The sequence below is a fragment of the Stegostoma tigrinum genome, chromosome 11 (assembly GCF_030684315.1).
Source record: "Stegostoma tigrinum isolate sSteTig4 chromosome 11, sSteTig4.hap1, whole genome shotgun sequence".
In the NCBI taxonomy this organism is placed as follows: domain Eukaryota; kingdom Metazoa; phylum Chordata; class Chondrichthyes; order Orectolobiformes; family Stegostomatidae; genus Stegostoma; species Stegostoma tigrinum.
In genome coordinates this window covers 68,662,331-68,673,528 of record NC_081364.1, presented here as the reverse complement: position 1 = coordinate 68,673,528, position 11,198 = coordinate 68,662,331, and positions in this window count along the sequence as shown.

The following is an 11,198-nucleotide window of genomic DNA, read 5'->3' as shown; positions in this document are numbered from 1 at the left end:
ATGAATTGGATAGAAATAATATACAATGATGTGAGGCAAAAGGAGAATCTTGGCACTGGATAACAATGCTCACTTGAAGAGCACATGGGCCAAATGGACTACATCTGCACCATAGCAATTTGCTGATTCAGTCGGTAATTTTCAGAAAATGTGTTAACATGACATAGCCACAGAAAGCAAAAGCAAAACAGCAGAACTATCCACACAAAGAGATAATGAAGTAGAACAGTCTTAGTAGAAGACAAACCCAAAGTTTTCCTCAGGGAAATCAGAGACGAAGACCAAACATTTGAGCATGAGGTAATTTCTGTCAACAGGCAGCTCATGGATTTCAAGTTTGAAATGGGAGCAAGTGTCACAATATTATCAAACAGCCAGCTTTGATTGACAAAGAACTACTTACAGCTGACGGACGTTCAACATCTCAGTCCTTTGGCATTGCACTTAATTTCTTCGCAACCTGGGTGCAAGTATACGTATTGACCTCAATCTCATTCAAAAGGTGGAGTGAAAAACAAAAGTTGGAAGAAAAGCACATACAGAACTTTACCGGGCTCTGTAAACTCAAGAAAGAACCTAAACAAAAATACAGAATCTCCTGAAATTAGTTACATTGGAATCAATGCAAAAATTGTTTCACGTTGTCAAAGTAATGGGAGGCTGTGACTATAATGGTTTGTCTTAAGTGTTTTCCACAAAACTGGAAAAAGTGCAGATTATAAGTGACAACAATACTTGGGAATAAGTGCAAACATAGGTGCAGTAATTCAACTGTCTCTACCAGTTTCCAAGATCTATAGTCATAGACATTGGAAGCAGCTGAAAAATGAAGATTGTCATACAGCACAGTGACAACTAACTACTCTAAAGTCCACTTTGACATCAGAGGCTGAAGTGATTAGGAGCAGACAAGGTAAAGCAAAATTCTCATAGCTCTACCGCCCAAAGAAGAATTGCCAACAAGGCATCAGGTCAAAGTGTGAATCTCCAGCAACATAACAGAGGGAGTGAATAAGTTGTTTCACCGATAATTTAGCCACTGCAAACATGAAGCCCAAAATATTCAAGATGTTTAAGTAATAAGCTTACCTACCTCACCACAGATAGATTGGGTGGCACAAATTAAACATATAGTGGGTGCAACTCAACAGCAGACATCACTAAGATGATACAAACTATGTGCAAAGATGCAAGATAATGGCAAGAAGAGTTTGCTATTAGTAGGAAGCAAAGCAAATAAAGACGAAGTCCTCTATGAAAGACCACCCAGTTTAAAAGAGGTCTACACCTCTACCCAACAAACTACAATTCTTCCATATTCAAACCAAAAATGTTCTGAGAAATCAGTGAATTTGTAAAGTCAAAAACCTGGAGGGGTTGGGTGGAGAAGAAATAGAGTCATGGTAAGTACTGTTACGTAAATAGAATGGCAAATACAAAAACTTAGGGGTAGATAGATTTTTTTTCTTATTCATTCATAGGATGAGGGTGTTGCTGACTCATCCAGCATTTATTGCCCGTCACAGAGGCCAGTAAAGAGTCAACCACATTGTTGTGTCTGAAGTCACATGTAGGCCAGACCAGGTAATTATGGCAGTTTCCCCTCCCGAAAGGACATTAGCAAACCAGATGGGTTTTTCCAACAATTGACACTGATTTCATGGTCATCATTAGACTCTTAATTCCAGTTTTTTAAAAATTGTATTCAAATTCCATCACTGGCCGATCTGTTCCTCAGAATATTTTCTGGGTTTCTGCAAAGATATAGGACTGAAAGGGTTGATGCTTGACTGACTGAGTGCAATAAGCACCACCCAAGTTGATGGGGACTCAGTCAGAGTAAAGGAGGCAATTGTGGGAGACAAACCTGGGATTAGTTCTGTCCTAAATCTTCTGTGGTTATGTAGGTCATATTCAGATAATATGTATGCAGTTGCAATAATAAAATAAATTTCATACTGTTTCCTCAGCAAGACTCTAGAGCAGGTGAAAATCCTCATCCATATGAAGCCACTCTGAGTTTCAAGGCACTTGCACCACAGTAACCAACTTAAGTTGTCTGTATAGAGAGCAAAAGTGAGCAGTGTGTGGTAAGTACAGCAAGGAGGAAGTGTGCATGTAATCTGAGCATCAGAATTAATCTGCATTTGGAAAGGCAGGGATTAATCAAGAACAATCAACATGTTTTTGTGAAGGGCAAGTCATGTCTGACCAGCTCAGTTGAACTTTTCAATCAAGGGGCCATGTGTGTAGTGAAGGCAATGCTTTCGGCGTTGTCTACTTGGAATTCAGCAATAATTTTTTCTTCGATCCAACACAGGAAAATGATAGCAAAGGTAAGAGCTCATGGGAGCTAAGGAAGTTTGGCAAATTGTATCAGCAATTGGTTGTGTGCAGGAAGCAGAGGGTGATGGTTGGGGGCAGGAGGGCGGTTTCTGATTGTACGTCTATGTTCAGCGGGGTCACACAGAGGTCAGAGTTGGGGCCCTGTTTGTAGTTTATGAGTTGAATTTATGAGGGTTGACCAGGAAGTTTGCAGAGAACACAAAAACAGGTGGAATGTGGAAATCATCATCAGAGATCCATCGCACTTGGGTAATGACCTCCTACAATCTCATCTGTCAGGCAGAAGACACAGAAGCCTGAATACACACAAGAGTAGGTTACGGAATAGCTTCTTTCCAGCTGTTATCAGACTCTTGAATGGACTCTAGCCTCAAATAATGTAACCTGCAATGTAACCTGTATGCCTCTAAGGCTTTTTGATCTGTACGTCCTTTCCTTGCTGTGATCTACCTGTACAGTTCATAAACAAAGCATTTTACTCTCTTTCAGTACACATGACAATAAAATCAAAATCAAAATAGTGAGGAGCAAAGAGATTATGAACAGGCTAGTCAGATGTCCTGATCAGTGGCAGATGGGATTCAATGTGAAATATATAAGGTGATGTACTTGGGCAGGACAAATAAGGCAAGGGAATACATGATGGAAGGTAGGGCCCTGGGAAGGACTAAAAATCAGGGGAACCATTGTGTACATGTACATTTGTGTGTGTAGTGTGCAGTGAGCAGAGTGTGTGCAGTGAGCAGTTTGTGTATGCAGTGGTATATGTGTGTGTACGAAGTGAGATATGTATGTGTATGCAATTAGCAGCACGTGTGTGTCTGTGTACATACAATCAATGGGGAGTTATCAGAGTATGCAGTGAACAGTGTTTGCAGTGAATGGAGTCTGTAATGAACAGTGTATATAGTGAGTGGAGTGTGTAGGGAGTGGAGTCTGCAATGAACAGAGTATGTACACAGCATTGTCTGGAGTGAACAGCATGTGTAGAGAACAGTGTGCAAAGTGAACGTTGAGCATGTGCAGTGAGTGGTGTATGTGTGTGAGTGTGTGTGTAGTGAGTGGTGTGGATGAGAAGTAAGCAACGTCGGTGTGTGTGTCCAGTGAGCACTGTGTGTGGATGCATCCGTGCTTGCAGTTAGTGGTGTGAGTATGCAGTGAATGGTGTGTGTGCAGTGAATGAAATGCTCACTGCACACGCACGTACCGCTCACCGCGCGCGCACGCACAATGAGCTGTGTGTGAGTAAGTACGGTGAGCAGTGTGTGTGTGTGCGGTGAGTAGTGTGTGTGTGCGGTGAGTAGTGTGTGTGCGCAATGAGCAGTGTGCGCATGCAATGAGCAGTGTGTGTGTGCGTTTGTGTGCGCAGTGACTGGTGTGTGAGCGTGCATGATGAGCAGTGTGTGTGTGCACGCAATAAATGGTGTGTGTGCGTGTGTATGTGCAGTGAGCGGTGCGTGTGTTTGTGTGAGTGTCGTAAGCGGTGTGCAGTAAGTGGTGTGTGTGCGTGCGCAATGAGCGGTGTGTGTGTGTCTGCACGCTGAGCTGTGTGTGCGCGTGCGCAGTGAGCAGTGTGTGTGCATCCACCGTGAGCGGTGTGTGTTTGTCAGTACCGTAATCGGTGTGTGTTTGTGCAGTGAGCAGAGTATGTGTGTGTGTGTGTGTAGTGAGTGGTGAGTGTGTGTGTGTGTGAGTGATATAAGCGGTGTACGTTTGTGCAGTCAGCAGTGTGTGTGTGCACGTGTGCATGCAATGAGCCATGTGTGTGCATGCGTGGTGAGCAGCATGTGTGTGTGTGCGCAGTGGGTGGTGTGTGCACGCGCAGTGAGCGGTGTTGGTGTGTGGTGAGTGGTGCGTGTGCGCGCGGTGAGCGGTACGTGCGTGTGCAGTGAGCGGTGTGTGTGTCTGCAGTGAGCACCGTGTGTGTGTGTGTGTGTGTGTGTGTATATATGCAGTGAGTGGTGTGTGTGCAGTGAATGGTGAGTACAATGAATGGGGTATGTAGCTATCAGATTGTACACTGAACAGTGTTTACAGTGACTGGAGTCTGCAGTGAGCAGTGTATGAAATGTGTAATGAGTGGAGTCTGCAGTGAACAGGTTGTATAAGGATTAGTGTCTGCAATGAATGGAGCGTGTAGGGGTCAGTTTGCGAAGAGAAAGGTGTGCATATGCAGTGAGTGGTGTGTGTGCGCGGATATGTGCACACGCAGTGAATAGTGTGTGTATGCAGCGAGTGGTGTGTGTGTAGTGAGCAGTGTATGTGTCAATGTGCCTGTGCAGTGAGCTGTGTGTGTTTGTGTGTGTGTGTGTGTGTGTGTGTTTGTGTGTGTACAGTGAGCAGTGTATGTGGGTGTGCAGAAAGCAGTGTGTGAGAGTATGTATAGTGAGTAGTGTAGGTGTGCAGTAGGTGTACGTGTGGGCAGTGAGCACCAAGTGTGTGTATGCATGCATGCTTGCATTGAGTGGTGTGTGTGCAGTGAGTGGTGTGTATGCAGTGAATGGTGTGTACAATGAATGGAGTGTGTAGTTATCAGATTGTGCAGTGAGCAGTGTTATCAGTGAGTGGGATGTGTAGTGAGTGGAGTCTGCAACGAACAGATTGCATAAGAACTAGTGTCTGCAGTGAATGGAATGTGTGGGTATCAGTTTGCGAAGTGAAAGATGTGTACGTGCAGTGGGTGCTCTATGTGTGCACAGTCAGCACAGTGTGTGTGCAGGTAATGGCGTGTATGTATGTGTGTGTGGGTGCAGTGAGCGTGTGTATAATGCGACATGTTCGTGTGCAATGAATGGTGCGTGTATGTGTACCTGCTGAGTAGGATGTGTAGACATCAGTGTCTGCAGTGATGGGGAGTGTATAGATCAGTGCATGCAGTGATCAGTGCATGCAGTGAGCAGTGCGTGTGTGGTGCATGTCATGCACAATGGATGCAGAGGGAGCATAGTCTGTGGTGAGCAGAGTGTGGAAGAAGTGGAACGTACAGCGAACGGAGTATGAAGCTATTAGACTGCAGTGAACAGTGTTGATAATGAACGGAATCTGCAGTGAGCGGTGTGTACAGTGAGCAGATTGTGTCAGGCGAAGTGTTTGTAGTGAATGGATTGTATAAGGATCAATATCCGCTGTGAATGTGGCATGAGCAGTGCGTGTGTGCAGTGAATGGAGTGTGTGAGCAGTGAACGGTGTGTGTTTGTGAAATGGCAGGAGTGTGCAATGAGCAGAATGTGTGTGTGCAGTGAGTGGTGTGTGCATTGAATGTTGTATACAATGAACGGAGTGTGTAAGGAGCAGAGTCTGTAGTGAGCAGAATGTGCAGGCGGTGGAGTGTACAGTGAATGGAAGAATGGAATGTGAAGCTATCAGAATATGCAACGAACAGTATTTACAGAGAATGGAATCTGCAGTGAACAGAGTGCACAGTGACTGGAGAGTGCAGGGAGTGGAGTCTGCAGTGGATTGAATGTGTAGGGTGCAGAGTCTGCAGTGGGCAGACTGTATACGCATCGGTGTCTGCAATGAATGGGGTGGGTAGGATTCAGTGTCTGCACTGTACAGTGTGTAGGGATCAGGATGTGCGGTGAGTGGTGTGCATGTGTCTGTGTGTAGTGAGTGATGTGTGTGTGTGTGCACTGAGCAGCATGCATGTGTTTGTGTGTAGTGAGCAGTGTGTGTGTATCTGTGTGTGCAGTGAGCGGTGTGTGTTTGAGTGCAGTGAGCGGTGTCCATGAGTTTGTGCATGCAGTGTGCAGTATGCATGCATTTGTTTTCGTCAGCAGTGTGTGTGCTCGTGATGAGCAGTATGTGCGTGTGCAGTCAGTGGAATGTGCATGGCTGTGTGCAGTGAGTGGGGTGTGTATCGATCAGTGTCTGCAGTGAGCAGGGATCAGTGTCTGGAGTGAGAGGAATGTGTAGAGCTCAGTGCCTGCAGAGAGGGGAGAGGGAAGGGATCAGTGTCTGCAGTGAGCAAGGTGTATAGGGATCAGTGCCTGCAGTGAGCGGGGTGTGAAGGAGTCAGTGCCTGCAGTGAGCGGGGTGTGAAGGAGTCAGTGTCTGCACTGAGTGGTGTGTGTAGGTATCAATGTCTGCAGTGAGTGGTATGTGTAGGGATCAGCGTCTGTTGTGAAGGGAATGTGTCGGGATCAGTGTCTGTTGTGAAGGGAATGTGTAGGGATCAGTGTCTGTTGTGAAGGGAATGTGTAGGGATCAGTGTTTGCAGTGAGTAAAGAGAGCAGGGATGGTGTCTGGAGTGAGCGGAATGTGTAGGAATCAGTGCCTGCAGAGACAGGAGGGGGAAGGGATCAGTGTCTGCAGTGAGCGAGGTGTATAGGGAACAGTGTCTGCAGTGAGCAAAGTGAGCAGGGATCAGTGTCTGGAGTGAGCAGAATGTGTAGGGATCAGTGCCTGAACAGACGGGAGTGGGATGGGATCAGTGTCTGCAGTGAGCGGGTTAGGTGGGGATCAGTGTCTGCAGTTAGTGGAGTGTGTAGGGATCAGTGTCTGCAGAGACGGTAGGGGGGAGGGATTAGTGTCTGCAGTGAGCGAGATGTATAGGGATCAGCGTCTGCAGTGAGAGGGGTGCATAGGATATAGTGTCTGCAGTAAGCGTGGTGAGCTGGGATCAGTGTCTGCAGTCAGCAGGGTGTACAAGGATCAGTGTCTGCAGTGAACGGGGAGTGTATGGATCAGTGTCTGAAGTAAGCAGAGTGTGTAGGGATCTGTGTCTGCAGTGAGCGGGGTGCGTAGGGATCAGTGTTTGCAGTGAGCAAGGTGTATAGGGATCAGTGCCTGCAGTGAGCAAGGTGCATAGGGATCAGTGTCTGCAGTGGGCGGCATTTGTACAGATCAGTCTCTGCGGTGGGCAGCGTGTGAAGGGGTCAGTATCTGCAGTGAGCGAGGTGTATGTTTGCAGTGAACTGTGTGTGTGCAGATAGCAGTGTGTATGTGCAGTCAGCTGTGTATGTGCACCTGGGGGTATTGAGCAGTGTGTGTGTGTCTGTGAACGGTGTGAATCTGTGCAGTTAGCAGTGTGTGTGGTGACAGATGTGTTTTTGTTAGCATTGAGTGGAGTGTGTGTGTGTGTGCAGTCAGCAATGTATGTATGCTTGCAGTGCGTAGTGTGTGTGTTTGTAGTGAGCAGTGAGCTATGTGTGCGTTTGCATGCGTGAGTGCGTGTGCAGTAAGCAGTGTGTGTCTGTGAGTGGTAAGCATTGTATGTGTGATAGCATTGAGTGGTGCGTATGTGTGTGCAGTGAGCGGTGTGTATATGCAGTGACTGGTGTGTGTTTGTTAGCATTGAGTGGTGTGCATGTGCTTCAGTCAGCGATGTGTGTCTGTTTGCAGTGAGTAGTGTGTCTTTGTAGTGAGTGGTGTGTCTGTGAGCAGTGAGCTGTGTGTGCGTGTGCAGTGAACAGTGTGTGTCTGTGAGCACTGAGCAGTGTATGTGTGTCTGTGTGTGTGTGCACTGAGCTGTGTGTGTGTGTTTGCAGTGAGTGATGTGTCTGTTAGCAGTGAGCTGTGTGTGCACGTGAGTGCGTGTGCAGTGAGCACTGTGTGTCTGACAGCACTGAGAATTGTGTGTGTGTGCAGTGAGCGGCTGTGTGCTGTGAGCAGTGTGTATGTCTGTGTGTGCAGTGAGTGGTGTGTATGTGTAGTGAGCAGTGTGTGTCTGTAAGCAGGTAGTGGTATGTGTGCAGCGAATGGTGTCTCCGTGTGCACTGAACAGTGTGTGTGTGCGCAGTGAGCAGTGTGACTGTAAGCAGAGAACCGTGTGTGTGCAGTGAGCAATGCTGAGGTGAGCAAATGAGAGGAGTATGTGTAGTGAGCAGTGTGTTTGTGGGCGTATATACGTATGTGGTGTGTATGTAGTGAGCATTGTGTATAATGACAGATGTGTGTGTAGTCAGCGTTGTGTGTGTGCAGTGAACAAAGTGTGTCTGTGAGCCGTGAGCGTTATGTGTGTGTGTGTGTGTGTGTGTGTGTGTCTGTGTGCGTGTGTCTGTGTGCGTGTGTGTGTGTCTGTGTGCAGTGAGTGGTGCTGAGGTGTGCAATGAGAGGGGAGTGTGTACTGGATTAGGTTAGATTCCCTACAGTGTGAAAACAGGCCCTTCAGCCCAACAAGTCCACACCACCCCTTGGAGCATCCCACCTCAGACCCATTCCCCTATAACCCACACACCCCTGAACACTACGGGCAATTTAGCATGGCTAATCCACCTAGCCTGTAGATCTTTGGACTGTGGGAGGAAACCGGAGCACCCGGGGAAAACCCACGCAGACAGGGGGAGAACATGCAAACTCCGCACAGGCAGTTGCCCGAGGCTGGAATCGAACCTGGGTCCCTGGTGCTGTGAGGCTGCAGTGCTAACCACTGAGCCACTGTGCCGCCCAATCATACTGAGCGGTGTTTATGTGTGTAATTAGAGGTGTGGTGAGCAGTGTGTTTATGAGCTGTGTGTGTGTGTGCGGTGTGTATGGAGTGAGCGGTGTTTATGTGTGTAACGACAGGTGTGTGTCTGCATGTGAGTGTGTATGTGTGCCGTGAGTGGTGTGGGTGCAGTGAGCAGTGTGTGTGCTGGGAGCGGTGTGCATCTGTGTGCAATGAACAGTGTGTGCATGCAGCAACCGGTGTGTGTGTGTGTGTGTGTGTGTGTGTGTGTTCTGATCAGTGTGTGTTTCCACAGTGAGTGGTGTGTGTGTGTCTTGAGCAGTGAATGCATGCCATGAGCAGGGATCAATGTGTATGCAGTGAGCAGTATTTAAGTGTGCATTGAGGGGACTGTGTGTGGAGTGAGTGGTGTGTGTGTGCATGCATTCAGTGGTCTGTGTGTGTAGTGAACAGTTTGTGTTTGTGTAGTGGTGTGTGTGCGTGCAGTGAGCAGTGTGTGCAGTCAGTGGTGTGCATTGTTAGCAGTGAGTGGTGTGTGTATATGTATGTGCATTGAGCAGTGTGTGTGTGTTTGTCTGTGTGTAATGAACAGTGTGAATGTGTGTGCAGTGAGCAGTGTGTGTCTGTGTGCAGGGAGTGTTCTGAGTGTGTGCAGTGAGTGGCATGCGTGCAGTGAGTGATGTGTGTATGTTAGCATTGAGTGGTGTGTGTGTGTGTGTGTGTGTGTGTGTGCGCAGTGAGAACTGTTTTTGATAGCATTGAGTGCTGTGTGTGTGCAGTCAGCAATGTGTGTATGCTTGCAGCGAGCAGTGTGTGTGTGTGCATGTGTGAGTGCGTGTGCAGTGAGCGTCTGTGAGCATTGCGTGTGTGCGCGCAGTGAGCAGTGTGTGTCTGTGAGCGGTGTGTGTCAGTGTGTGTGCGCAGTGAGCATTGTGTGTATGTTTGCAGTGAGTAGGGTGTGTGTGCAGTGAGCAGTACTGAGGTGTGTAATGAGAGGGGTGTGTGCAGTGAGTGGTATTTCTGTGTGTAATGAGAGGTATGGTGAGCGGTGTGTTTGTGAGCAGTGTGTTTGTGTGTGTGTAGTGAGCAGTGTGTGTGTATGCAGTGAGTGGTGTGTTTGTGCAGTGAATGGTATGTGCGTGCAGTGAGTGGTGTGTGCGTGCAATGAGCAGTGTGTGCGTGCAATGAGCAGTGTGTGCGTGCAATGAGCAGTGTGTGCGCAGCAGGCAGTGTGTGCGTGCAGCTAGCGGTGTGAGCATGCAGCCAGCGGTGTGTGCGTGCAGCCAGCGGTGTGAATGTGTGTGAGAGTATGTGTCGTGAGCAGTGTGTGACCCGCAATGAGTGGTGTGTCTATGTGCAGTTAGAGGCGTGTGTGTGCCGTGAGCAGTGTGTCTGTCTGTAGGGAGCAGTGTGCGTGCAGTAAGCAGTGTGTGTCTGTGTGCAGGGAGCGATGTGTGTGTTTGTGCAGTGAGTGGTGCATGTGAGGTGTCCAGTGAGTGGTGTGAGTTTGTGCACTTCTGTGTGCCCTGAATGGAGTGTGTCAGGGATCAGTGCCTGCAGTAGGGGCTGTGTAAGGGTCAGTGTCAGCTGTGAGCAGGGTGTGTAGGCACTAGTGTCTGCAGTGAGTGATGTGTGAGTGTGTTGGTATTGAATGGTGTGTGTGTCTCTCTGTGTGTGTGCGTGTGTGTGCAGTGAGCAATGTGTGTGTGTAGTGGGCAATGTGTGTGCAGTGAGCAGGGTGTGACTGTGAGTGTGTGCGCACGTGCGTAGTGAGCAGTTTGTGTGTTAGCAGCGTGTGTCTGTGAGCTGTGAGTGTGTGCTTGTGTGCATGTGTGTGTAGTGGACAGTTTGTGTGTGTTAGCAGTGTGTGTCTGTGAGCTGTGCACAGTCCTGGTGTGTGCGTGTGCAGTGAATGGTGTGACTGTGTATGCAGTGAGCAGTGTGTGTCTTTGTGCAGGGAATGGTGTGTATATGTGTGTGTAGTGAGCGGTGTGCAGGGAGTGTTGTGTGTGTGCAGTGAGCAGTGTTTGTGTGCAGTGAGTGGTGTGTGTTTTTTAGCATTGACGTGTGCGTGTGTGTGTGTGTGTGTGTGTGTGTGTGTTTCAGTCAGCGATGTGTGTATGTCGCAGTGAGTAGTCTGTGAGCACTGAGCAGTGTGTGTGTGTGTGTGTGTGTGTGTAGTGAGTTGTGTGTGTGTGTGTGTGCAGCGAGTGATGTGTTTGTTAGCAGTGAGCTGTGTGTGTGTGCGCGCGTGTGCAGTGAGCATTTTGTGTCTGTGAGCACTGAGCATTGTGTGTGTTTGTGCGTGCAGTAAGTGGCTGTGAGCAGTATGTATGTTTGTGTCTATGTGTGTGCAGTGAACAGTGTGTGTTTGTAAGCAGGTGAGCCAGATGTGAAGTCATCAGTGGCTGCATTAAGCAGGATATGTAGGGAATAGTGTCTGCAGTGAGCAAGGTGTGTTGGG